This window comes from Ambystoma mexicanum, chromosome 4q (genome assembly GCF_040938575.1).
Source record: "Ambystoma mexicanum isolate Mex_15411 chromosome 4q, UKY_AmexF1_1, whole genome shotgun sequence".
In the NCBI taxonomy this organism is placed as follows: domain Eukaryota; kingdom Metazoa; phylum Chordata; class Amphibia; order Caudata; family Ambystomatidae; genus Ambystoma; species Ambystoma mexicanum.
Genome location: NC_090928.1, coordinates 780,120,805 through 780,133,305, shown reverse-complemented (window position 1 = coordinate 780,133,305; position 12,501 = coordinate 780,120,805). Strand labels below are relative to the sequence as shown.

The following is a 12,501-nucleotide window of genomic DNA, read 5'->3' as shown; positions in this document are numbered from 1 at the left end:
GTTCAAAGAGTTCAATATGTCCGATGTTCACTCTTGTTCCATTCCCTCGTTAGGTTGCAGCTGGGTCCAAAGGAATATTGCCTGGGGGCAGCTGATGGTGTTCAGGTAAGAGTCTGTATTACCAAACACTGTCCGGTAAAAGTTGCATGAGTTTAACTTGCTGTTTTCTCTCCCTTTATAGGTGCGGCATAGAAAGATGCAGCGAATTAAAGGATAATACCTCCGGTGGTAAAGCAGGTAAGCCTATGGTGGCAAAGAGATTGTATTTGTCGGTTTTCTCGGCTCACCTTGTTATTCCTTTTGTTTTCCCCCCAGGTGCTGGGTTTCGACGAAGAAAATGATGGAGGCAGCGCCGAGTTGAAAGATGCGGTGGACTGGTGAGTATAAAGCGGCGCTGCTGCTGGCGAAGTGACGCGTGCTGAAATAATGTCCTTTCCAGGCTTGGAGATGTGCTGGGTCCGGAATCAGGTAAGGAATCAAATAATGTCTGTGATCTAACCTCTTCTCCTTTCTTTTCCTTTTGTCTAGGAGCTCCGGATTCGAGGCGGGCGTGGCATAAGACTGGATGCTGACTTGCAGACACGTTGAGTGTTACGCTGCTGGATGCAGAATAACCCGAAGCATGAGCTGCTGTTCGGGCGTGGTTTAAATAGCCTGCAAAGTAGTCCCAGGTAAGAAGTTCCCCAGAACCACACCCAAGTAAAAAATAGTCCCTGTAATAAAATAGTTCCATCCAGGCCTCACGTTGGCTTGGACTCATTTGCAGCATGGTCTGCATAAGGTAAGTAAAGTCTATGAGCCTGATTTCTATAATGAGCCTGGCGCCTAAGGCGCCAGGACTGAATCCAAACAGCCCCCAGCCGGGGCTGTTGGGGTTTTAATGAGTATCTGGATGCCTGCTCCCGGGGCTGATGGACTCGATCCGGATGCCCGGGGGTAGGCATCATGACAGCACTCCCCCCCCACCCCCAGGCCCCTCCTAAAGTTGTTCTTCCCCATGGCCCTGGCTTGTCTGGGAAGTCCCGATGGAATTTTTTCACCAATCGAGGAACATGAACGTGGTCACTAGGTTCCCATGACCTTTCTTGTGGTCCGTAACCCTTCCAGTCGATTAAATAAAAAAGTCTTGATTTAACCATTTTAGAGTCCAGGATATTCTTTACCGCGAATTCAGGTTCTCCATCTATTAGGATGGGGTCAGGTGGTTTGGTTAATCTTGTCCCAGGTTGAACTGGTTTTAGAAGTGAAACATGAAAGACAGGATGAATCCGCATATTAGAGGGTAATTCTAATTTGACGGCCACCGGGTTGATAATGGCCGTAATGGTGTAAGGTCCCAAATATCTAGGATTAAAAGTCTGAGTTCCTTTCAGAGGTATACATCTTATAGCCAGCCAAACTTGGTCTCCGATTCGATATGGTGGGGTCTCACTTCTATATTTTTCTTGGATTTCTCTTTTGCTTGTTTCAAATGTTTTGTTGCTTCTTTAAAAGCTTGTGTAATAGTAAAATGCAGATGAGTTACTGCCGGCATTTCTAAATGCTGGGGCGAATCGAGTTCTGAGGTCCGAGGATGATGTCCATATATGGTATAAAAGGGGATTTGTCCGGTTCCTGAATGTACAGAGTTATTGTATGCGTATTTAGAAATCCATAAAATGTCCTTCCAATTACTTTCGGTTTGGTGGAGCATACAACGTAGGTATTGTTCAAGAGTCTGGTTGGTTCTCTCCGTCTGACCATCGGTTTGGGGATGGTGACTGATTGATAACCTTACGTCAATTTGTGCCAATTGACAACACTTATGCCAAAATTGCGAAATTAACTTTCTCCCTCGGTCAGAGATCAATACGCAAGGAAATCCATGTATTCGAACAATATTTTCGAGAGATTCCTTGGCCAAGATTGAAGCAGGAGGTAATCCTTTTAAAGGAATAAAGTGGGCCATCTTGGAAAAAAGATCCACAATAACTAGAATGGTGTTGAATCCATTACATGGCGGTAGATCTGTAATAAAGTCTAAAGACAAAGTGTGCCATGGTGTGGGTGGAATATCTAAAGTTTGTAAAAGACCAGCTGGTTTCTTCTTTTGACTTTTGTTCTGGGCGCAGATGCCACAAGACAGTACAAATGACTTTACATCTTTTCGCCAGGTGGGCCACCAGAATTGTCTTTTAATTTTAGCTTCAGTTTTTGCAATACCTGGGTGCCCTTCCATCAGAGCTTCATGGTAATTGGAGATGACTTGTTATTGTAGTTCCTTGTCGGGTAGAAATAGACGCCCTTGATAGTAAGGTAGGTCATTGACAACTGAATAATCTGGGCCCTTTTCAACCCAGTCCTGCAGGGCTGCTGAATCGAAAAGTTGTTGGATCTTTAAATGAATGTCTTCTAAGGTCTGTAGAGTAGTTATCCCAAGAATTGTTTGTTCAGGAATTATAGGCACCGGTTCCGGGTTCGAATATGCTTCTCCCATCCCAATTCGGGATAAAGCGTCTGCCTTACCATTCTTACAACCTGGTCGATAAGTGATCACGAAATCGAATTCGGCAATGAATAAGGCTCATCGAGGCTGTTTTTAAATACTGCAAGTTCCTGTGATCGGTGATTACAGTAATGGTATGCCTGGCACCGAGAAGAGAATGCCGCCAAGCCTTGAAGGCGGATTTGATGGCTAACAACTCTTTATCGGTAACCACATAGTTTAATTCGGGGGCCGAGAATTTTCTGGACCAAAATGCTACTGGATGAAGTTGACCGGTTTCCGGATCCTTCTGGGACAGGACAGCCCCCATGGCTAAACTGGATGCATCGGTTTCAACTATATATGGGAGCTCGGGCGTGGATGCTTTAAGACAGGTGCCGACGTGAATTTCAATTTCAGTTCTTGGAAGGTTTTTTCAGCCTCTTCGGTCCACAAGAAGCGTTTGTTTTTTCACAAAAGTGCTGTGATGGGGTGTACAACATATGAGAAGTCAGGAATAAATCTGCGGTAGAAATTAGCAAATCCAAGCATTCTTTGCACCCCTTTAACTGAACTGGGTGATGGCCACTTGAGAATTGGGTCCACCTTTCGAGAGTCCATTCGGACTCCTTTTGGAGTCAGGATAAATCCAAGGAATTCAACTTCTGTAGCATTGAAAACACATTTTTCCAATTTTGCATATAACTTGTGCTGGCGTAGTTCCTCAAGGACTGCACGAACGTGCTTAACATGGTCTGATTCTGAGGAGGAGTACACTAGAATATCATCTATGTATACGACAACAGAGACGTCAATGAGTTCACGAAGGACATGGTTCATAAAATACTGGAAGGCTGCTGGTGCATTGCACAACCCGAAGGGCATCACCTGATATTCGAATAATACGTACTTGTTTCGAAAAACGGTCTTCCATTCGTCGCCCTTCTTTACACGTACCAGATGATATGCCCCTCGGAGATCTAATTTAGTGTAGATGCAAGCATCCTTTACTTGGTCTAGTAGTTCGGGGATCAGAGGCAATGGATATCGGTTCTTCACCGTGATCTGGTTTAATGCGCGGTAGTCTATGCACGTTCTGAGGTCACCTTCCTTTTTGGGCATGAAGAATAAAGCTGATGATGCGGGGGACTTAGATGTACGAATGAAGCCATTAGCAAGGTATTGGTCCAAGTATTGTCGTAGGTGACAGTTTTCGGGTTCCGTAAGGACGTAGATCCTACTGCATGGAGGTTGTGCACCGGGCATGAGGTCGATTTGACAATCGTATGATCTATGAGGTGGTAAGGTGTTTGCCTGTTCTTTTTGGAAAGCATCCTGGAATTCTTGATATTCCTGAGGTAACTGCATGACTGGATTAGCGACTGTGGCCAGGCTTTTGTTCAAGGTTTCTTCCGGGTAACAGATGTGTGCACACTCCGGGAAGGTTACTCTCTTCTCTCGCCAATCAATACAAGGATTGCGTTTCCAACCAAGGTATCCCCAGTATTATTTGGAACTGCAGGGCTTTGATTAAGTCAAACACAATAGTCTCTCGATGCCCATCTTGACCCAACAGTGTCATCTCTGTGGTGGAATGAGTTACAGGCCCAGAGGCAATTTCAGTTCCATCGACTGTGGTGATAACATCCGAAGTGGTCTTTTTGCAGAGAGGTAGATTCATCCTAGAAGCCAATTCGTGGTCCACATAGTTTCCTACGGCCCCGCTATCAATATATGCCCTAACTGCGTGCATACGTGATGGCTGCCTTGGATCAATAAGGACCATTGGTATGATTAGGTCCGAGGTCTGAGTGTCCTTCTTTAAGCTCGGCAAGCGGACCTCTACGCTTGTCGGGCTTGGTCGTTTCCCAAATCAGGCTCCGTTTGAGTTCTATCAGCAACTCCGACTACTTTCTTGGATGGTTTTATAGGGCAATCCTGTAGAAAATGTCCTGAGGCCCCACAGTACAGACACAACTGCATCTGTCGTCTCCTTTGTCTTTCTTTTTGAGTTAAGGGTCCCTTAACCCCCCCGATCTGCAATGGCTCTGATGCATCTGTTCCTTTGGAAGTAACTTTGGGTTTAACCAATACCCGATTCTCGAACTTAGCTCGATCAGCTTTTCTATTCTGAAGTCGGTGGTGTAGCTGGACCACTAAGTCTATATATTCTGCGCAATCCCGAGGTGGGTTCACAACTTGGGCCAAAACATCTTTGAGTTCACCCCGAAGTCCACGATGAAATAATGTAATTCGCTTTACCTCTGGCCATCCGGTTTCCACCACCAACCTATTGAAGGTTGCGATATAAATTAGCAGGTCCTGGTTTCCTTGTTGTAGGGATAGAAGTGCGTTATCCAGGGCCTGTCCCTGTGAATGTCTGGCGAATAGTCTTTCCATGCTCAATTGAAAACCCTGAAAATCCCGAAGAAGAGGGTCATCCTGGTTGACTAATGGAATTGACCAATCCGCTGCGCTGCGACTAAGGTATGACAATACAAAGGCTACTTTGGCTTGGTCATTTGGAAAAGCTCCTGGTCTGCATAAAAAGTGCAAGCGGCATTGGTTCATGAACACAGCGAACCTTTTCGGGTCCCCAGCAAAGCGTTCGGGTGGAGCTAAACGAATGCTCCCTGGTAGAACCACTTGCATAGGGCTGCTCGATGAAACGGGGGTTGAATTCCCCCCAAGTCCAGGTAGTGGTGTTTGCCCGGCTTGGTTTTGCAGCAGTTGTCTGGCAAGATCATCAGTGCGCTCCTTTGACACAATCAGTTCTCTCCTGAGGGCATTAGTTTCTTGGCGCGCGGAGTGCACTTCTGCCCTAAGTTCTCCTAACAATTGAGCTAGTTGGTCGGTTTCTGAGGTCTCCATTACGCCTGGGTGGGGATTTGTAGATAGGCTTCGTGTTCTGTTACGCTCACCTGGTTCCCATAGGGGTGTCGATCGGACCCGGACAGCTGCGGTCTCCACCAACGTGATGCGTAGTGAAGAGATGACAGTCTGGACTGGCCCGCCTAATCTTGTCTGCTGGACTCGTAGAAGTATTCTCCTGCAAGTGGAGAAAGGGATTTAGCCACCCATGGACTTTAGTGATGCCCCCCCCCCCAACTGTTCTCGTTCTCCCCACTAATCATCTCCGATATCCCCTCTTGGTAACCTCACCTTATGTTTTTAAATGATGAGCTCTCCATCCTGCATGGCATGCAGGGGCGCGTAGATACCAGTTACTTCACTGGTTTGAAGGTACTGGAGGAGTTCCGGAGGAATATTGACTCCAGTGTCTATAAAGTTCAAAGAGTTCAATATGTCCGATGTTCACTCTTGTTCCATTCCCTCGTTATGTTGCAGCTGGGTCCAAAGGAATATTGCCTGGAGGCAGCTGATGGCGTTCAGGTAAGAGTCTGTATTACCAAACACTGTCCGGTAAAAGTTGCATGAGTTTAACTTGCGGTTTTCTCTCCCTTTATAGGTGCGGGGTAGAAAGATGCAGCGAATTAAAGGATAATACCTCTGGTGGTAAAGCAGGTAAGCCTATGGTGGCAAAGAGATTGTCTTTGTCGGTTTTCTCGGCTCACCTTGTTATTCCTTTTGTTTTCCCCCCAGGTGCTGGGTTTCCACGAAGAAAATGATGGAGGCAGCGCCGAGTTGAAAGATACGGTGGACTGGTGAGTATAAAGCGGCGCTGCTGCTGGCGAAGTGACGCGTGCTGAAATAATGTCCTTTCCAGGCTTGGAGATGTGCTGGGTCCGGAATCAGGTAAGGAATCAAATAATGTCCGTGATCTAACCTCTTCTCCTTTCTTTTCCTTTTGTCTAGGAGCTCCGGATTCGAGGCGGGTGTGGCAGAAGACTGGATGCTGACTTGCAGACACGGTGAGCGTTACGCTGCTGGATGCAGAATAACACGAAGCATGAGCTGCTGTTCGGGCGTGGTTTAAATAGCCTGCAAAGTAGTCCCAGGTAAGAAGTTCCCCAGAACCACACTCGAGTAAAAAATAGTCCCTGTAATAAAATAGTCCCATCCAGGCCTAACGTTGGCTTGGACTCATTTGCAGCATGGTCTGCATAAGGTAAGTAAAGTCTATGAGCCTGGCGCCTATGACGCCAGGACTGATTTCTATGATGAGCCTGGCGCCTAAGGTGCCAGGACTGAATCCAAACAGCCCCCACTCGGGGCTGTTGGTGTTTTAATGAGTATCTGGATGCTTGCTCCCGCGGCTGATGGACCCGATCCGGATGCCCGGGGGTAGGCATCATGACAGTGCTTGGCACGGGCAAGGCGGCCACGAGATGCTCCAGGAAGGTGAAAAGAAGGCAAAACTGGTTATCCCTACCAGTCAAAGGAAGAAGACTCTCCGGACTGGAGATCTCCTCTGTCGTCAGGAAAAGTGGTGAGACGGTTCAGCAAGGCTCCACCGGTGGTGTCATCGTTGCAGGTCGGCTCAGCTTCTCCCTCCTCGGATTCTTAGGTCCTGTGGTGACTTCTGAAGTTCCAGTCCCCAAAGCCCTGCTTTTATGCAGCAAACCCCCATTCATTCAGCCTAGCTGTCAATCAAACATGCTAAGTGGTGAGCCGGCCGGCTCACCACTTGGGCCAATCACACAAGAGTGCGACTTGAGTTACCAAGGTAACTCAGTCCAGGGTGCCTAAACCCCCTCCCACATCCCCTGTGGTACCCAGACAGAGTGGCACCACTTCTGGAGGCTTCTGTGGAGAAGCCTGCCACAAAGTGGAACAAAGGGCTCGACTTGGGTTGGAGTCACAGAGGAGAACACAAACGCCATTTTAGAATCGAGTTCTGGCAAAAAAATACCAACCGGTGAATTCATATTAAATAAATAAACAGGCGGTATGTTCGAAGCTATAAGAATTAAATAATTAAAGTTGGTAGCCTCGAACAATGGGAAAATCCCATAGAGATATATTTGCGGTCAAATATAAAAAGAAGTATCCACTACCACCAGCCAAAACTCGATCAGGGGGGACAGAGACGTGCCCCCTCAAACAACAGACCCCGGGGCAATCGAATTGCCCCGACCAGTACGTCCACAATATGATGGTTTGTACTGGCTTATGTTCATAATTTGGGACTAGTAAAGCCAATGGTGACTTTACATGCCCTGGGAGACAGTAGTCAGTCCCAGGGTATGGAGTCTATGTTGGGGGGTCTCTACGACACCCCTGAGTTACGGCACCGAGGGTGCTGTGTAACCCACATCAAAAACACATGAGACCCTATGGAGTAAAAGACCCCATAGCCCCTAAAACACATGGAAAGATAAAGGAACACCTCAAATCATGTCTAAGAGTGGGAGTAAAAGAGTCTCACTCTTAGCAGCAGAAATAAATAAACCCCAAAAATCCAGCAAAGCTGCTGGGGGACTCACTAGGTTTGGGAAATTAGCCTTTACAGAGACTTCTCCCTAACACATGTCTGCTCTGTCCGGGCAACTCTGACCGTCCAACCATTCTGTCTTCTCGGGTGCCGAAGAAGAGGTCCTCGTTCTTGTGGAGCACTTTCAGCCTTGCTGGATACATCAGCATGCACCTGTAGCCCGCTTCTCACAATCTCTTCTTCACAGTCGTGTAGTTCAGTCGTTTCCTCTGCACTTGGAGCTTATAGTCTGGGTACGCCGTGATGGATGCGGCTGCTCTTTGTATTGTTCCACCCTTTCAGAAGAATTCCAGTATCTTCTCCCTGTCCCAATAGTTCAAGATTTTTGCAATAATCGGTCTTGGAGGGGCTCCAGGTGATGGTTTCCACGTGAGTGCCCCATGTGCTCTCTCAACCGCAAAACCTTGGGTGAGCGCCCCACCCTCTATTTCTTGCAGCAGCATGGTCTCTATATAGTCTGTGGGGTTTGGGCCCTCTGTGCCTTCCGGTAATCCAATTGTCACGCTCACCTGATTCCTACGGGGGCGCTGGCCTGGTTTCGAGTGCTGATGCCTCTTCAATGGTGAAGCGCAGGGCTCTGAAGATGGATAGGACGGGCCCCTCTACTCTGGCTAATCTGGCTCGCAGGAATATCCTCCTGTACGTGAAAAGGGAGTATTACAATCTGGCGGAATAATGCTCGAGCCTCCCACTTCCTTCCAACCCTCCTCGATACCCTTCCACGATCCCCCGTGAAGTCTCACCTTAGGGTCTGAAAGGACGAGCTCTCCATCCTGCTTCTGACGCAGGGGCGCGTTGAACCCAGTTACTTCACTGGATTGAGGTTGGATGGGAGTTCAGGTAAGCTTGATTATACTGGTAATGCGCTGTAAAAGGTCTGTTGCAAGTTCAAAAGTTCAAGCTTTAAATAATAATGTTCATTGTCTTTTTCAGGTGATGAAAGAAGATCCTTTGGAGACTTCTTGCAACAAAGCGCTAATGTTGATGTCTTTTCCCCATAGGGGCCGGGGTCTGGAAAATGCCTGGAAGCAGCAAGACCCGAAATGAAATGGGAATGACCCAACAGGCAAGTCTTAGAAGGAAACTGAGCTTTTCCTATTCCCTTCCTTCTCTCACCTTGTGTTCTTGTCTTTTTCTCTCTAGGCTCTGGGAAGTGGCTGCGGATCCGGATGATCGCTGCTGAAGATGGAGGCGACCAAGAAAGGTGAGTGAAATGCAGCGCTGCAGCGATCGGAGCGAAATGCTTTTAAAAATGATCTTCCTTTTCAGGATCGTCGGTGAGATGTCTCCGTGGTGCAGGTTTAGCAGGTAAGGCCTTCTTCCTCTCCAATTCTCTTCTTATCCCCCTTTGCAGGTGTCCCAGGATGCTGACGGGCGTGGCTGAAGTCCAGAAGCAGGAGCAGACACGGTGAGCGTCCAGCTGCTAGGTGCAGAACAACGGGAAGCACGTGTGTCTGTTCGGGTGGGGTTTAAATAGCTTTGGAAGAAGTTACAGGTATGTATCCTTCCACCGATCAGGTATGTATCCTTCCCCGACCACACCCGGGTGGAAAGTAGTCCCACAGGTAAAGTAGTCCCATTGAGGCCTCAAGAGGGCCTGGATGTAGCAGCATGGTCTGCATCAGGTAAGTGCACATAAAAACACTTGAACACATGTCCAGCTTTATGAGCCTGGCGCCAAAGGCGCCAGGAGTGGGGGCCAACATGAGCCTGGCGCCTAAGGCGCCAGGACTGCGTCCAAAGGGCCCCAGCTTGGGCCCGCTGGAACTTCCCTGGGGGGAATGATGCCTGCCTCTGGGGTTGCTGGGTCGGACCTGGCTCCTTGGAGGTAGGCATCATGACAGTACCCCCCCTCAAGGCCCCTCCCAAGGTTGTTCCCTCCGGGGGTTCAGGCTTGTTCGGAAATCTCCGGTGGAACCTTTGTATTAATCGAGGTGCGTGAACATGGTTACTAGGCTCCCACGATCTCTCCTGAGGTCCATATCCCTTCCAGTCAACAAGATAGAAGAGTTTCGACTTTAACACCTTGGAGTCTAAAATGTCTTTAACTTCGAATTCTAATTCCCCTTCAATTTGAACTGGGTCTGGAGGCTTGGACAGTCGGGTTCCTGGTTGTACTGGCTTCAAAAGTGACGCATGAAAAACTGGATGAATACGCATGTTGGACGGTAAATCCAGTTTAAAGGCCACTGGGTTGATTATAGCTTTGATGGGATAAGGTCCTATGAATCTGGGATTGAAGGTTCGCGGGCCCTTGAGGGGTAAATGTTTAGTTGCTAGCCATACCTGGTCTCCTACTTGGTAAGGAGGAGTTTTACTTCGGTGCAAATCAGCGTTTTCTTTATACTTTTTCTTGGCTTGCTGTAAATGAGTTGCAGCTTCTTTGAAGGTTCGGGTTATTGTGGAATGCAGATGATTTACTGCGGGCATTTCCAGGGTCAGAGGTGGATCTAGGTCAGAGGTCCGAGGATGGTGACCATACAAAGTATAAAAAGGAGTTTGTCCGGTTCCAGAATGCACTGAATTGTTGTATGCATATTTTGCGATCCAAAGGATGTCTTTCCAATTCAACTCGGATTGGTGTAACATGCACCGAAGATATTGCTCGAGAGTCTGATTGGTTCTCTCGGTTTGTCCGTCGGTCTGGGGATGGTGGCTGGTGGATAACCGCACATCTATTTGTGCTAGTTGACAACACTTCTTCCAAAAATGTGAGATAAATTGACTTCCACGATCCGAGACTAATATGGAAGGGAAACCATGTATGCGAACTATATTCTCCAGAAATTCCTTGGCCAAGGTGGAAGCTGAAGGCAACCCTTTTAAAGGGATAAAGTGGGCCATTTTGGAGAATAGATCCACAATTACAAGGATAGTGTTGTAACCACCACAAGGAGGCAGGTCAGTTATAAAGTCCATTGACAAGGTGTGCCATGGTGCCGGTGGAATATCCAAGGGTTGAAGTAGGCCGGCTGGCCTTTTCTTTTGACCCTTGTTTTGGGCGCAAATTCCGCAAGACAACACAAAAGACTGTCTTTTCTCCAAGAAGGCCACCAGAAGTGGCATTTGATTTTTTCCTCCGTTTTAGCGATACCAGGGTGTCCTTCCATTAATGATTCATGATGATGGGCAATAACAAGTTCCTGCAATTCTTTACTTGGCAGAAACAACCGCTCCTGGAAGTAGGGTAAATCATCCTTAACGGTGTAATGAGGACCCTTTTGACTCCATTCCAGTAAGGCTGAAGAGTCTAGAAGTCGTTTTACTTGCGTTTGGATATCCTCAATAGTTTGCAATGAAGTTAAGCCTAAGATTCTTTGTTCAGGTATGATTGGCACAGGTTCTAAACTCGAATTGGGTTCTTCCATGCCAATCCGGGATAAGGCGTCTGCTTTACCATTCTTGCAGCCAGGGCGATAGGTAATTACAAAATCAAATTCCGCAAAGAATAGAGCCCATCGGAGTTGTCGTGAAGATTGAGCTCTGGCCGTCTTTAAATACTGCAAATTTCTGTGGTCCGTAATTACGGTGATGGTGTGGCTTGCCCCGAGAAGGTAGTGACGCCAAGCCTTGAAAGCAGATTTAATAGCCAGTAACTCTTTGTCGGTAATTGCGTAGTTGATGTCAGGAGGAGAGATTTTTCTGGACCAAAAGGCCACAGGGTGTAGTTGGTTAGTTTCTGGGTCTCTTTGCGACAGGACAGCTCCCATGGCCGAACTGGATGCGTCGGTTTCCACAATGTAAGGGAGATCTGGGTGTGGGTGCCTCAATACAGGTGCAGAGGTGAGTTTGGTTTTCAGGTCCTGAAAGGCTTGTTCGGCCTCAAGAGTCCATTTGAAGCGTTTATTTTTCTTTAGGAGAGCTGTGATGGGTTGGACTGCTCGGGAAAATTCCGGGATGAATCTTCGATAGAAATTGGCGAAGCCAAGCATGCTCTGAACTCCCTTCACCGAGCTAGGAGATGGCCATTTGAGGATGGCGTCCACCTTTCGCGAGTCCATTCGGACTCCTTGAGGTGTCAGGATGAATCCGAGAAACTCAACTTCTGTGGTATGAAAAACGCATTTTTCGAGCTTGGCAAATAGTTTGTGCTGGTGCAATTTCTCAAGAACTGCCCTAATATGTTTTCTGTGATCGGCTTCTGAAGAAGAGTACACCAGGATGTCGTCAATATAAACAATGACACAGACATCAATAAGTTCCCGAAGAACATCATTCATAAAGTACTGAAAGGCGGCCGGTGCATTGCACAAACCGAAGGGCATCACCTGATATTCGAAGAGCCCAAATTTGGTGCGGAATGCAGTCTTCCATTTGTCGCCTTCTTTTATACGCACCAGGTGATAAGCTCCTCAGAGATCTAACTTGGTGTACACACTAGCGTCTTTCACCTGGTCGATGAGCTCAGGGATCAGGGGCAGAGGATAACGATTCTTAATCGTTATTTGGTTTAGGGCACGATAGTCTATACATGTTCTAAGGTCGCCCTCTTTTTTTGGCACGAAGAACAAAGCTGAAGAGACAGGAGACTTGGATGGGCGAATAAAACCATTGGCTAGGTACTGATCTAAATACTGACGCAAATGCAGGTTCTCAGGTTCCGTAAGAGCATAAATCCTACTACAAGGTAGTTGAGCATTGG

General features: G+C 47.5%; 1 protein-coding gene across 6 annotated transcripts in view; it reads left to right on the top strand.

The window, feature by feature from the left end:
* KIF16B (kinesin family member 16B) overlaps nucleotides 1-12,501 on the top strand; it is a 3,050,718-nt gene that overhangs the window by 1,290,400 nt on the left and 1,747,817 nt on the right. The window lies entirely within an intron of this gene.